Source organism: Etheostoma spectabile, chromosome 2 (genome assembly GCF_008692095.1).
Source record: "Etheostoma spectabile isolate EspeVRDwgs_2016 chromosome 2, UIUC_Espe_1.0, whole genome shotgun sequence".
Taxonomy (NCBI): domain Eukaryota; kingdom Metazoa; phylum Chordata; class Actinopteri; order Perciformes; family Percidae; genus Etheostoma; species Etheostoma spectabile.
In genome coordinates this window covers 27,481,954-27,482,227 of record NC_045734.1, presented here as the reverse complement: position 1 = coordinate 27,482,227, position 274 = coordinate 27,481,954, and the positions used below count along the sequence as shown (strand labels likewise).

The 274-nt window shown below is 41.6% G+C and overlaps 1 long non-coding RNA gene across 1 annotated transcript in view; it reads right to left on the bottom strand.

The window, feature by feature from the left end:
- Window positions 1–274, bottom strand: part of LOC116706955 (uncharacterized) — a 12,493-nt gene that overhangs the window by 10,751 nt on the left and 1,468 nt on the right. The window lies entirely within an intron of this gene.

The following is a 274-nucleotide window of genomic DNA, read 5'->3' as shown; positions in this document are numbered from 1 at the left end:
ATCAAAAGTTCCAAAACATCTATGTTCTTGCAAGACGGCGCTGTGTCGTGCGGCAGCCGGTTGCAGCAGCTCCTGATTGTATGTGTATTTTGTGTGTTTTTAGTCACTTTATTTTTATTTATTTTTTGTTTTTAAGTGTTGTATATCTGTGTCGAGGATGGGGCCTGTACATTTCCGAACCTCTCTTTTAGTTTTGTTCTTACTTTGGTTTTATTTTGTAACTGCGTGCTACGCACAAGGCAGCGGGGCTATTGTTTACGCACGCGATCAGCTG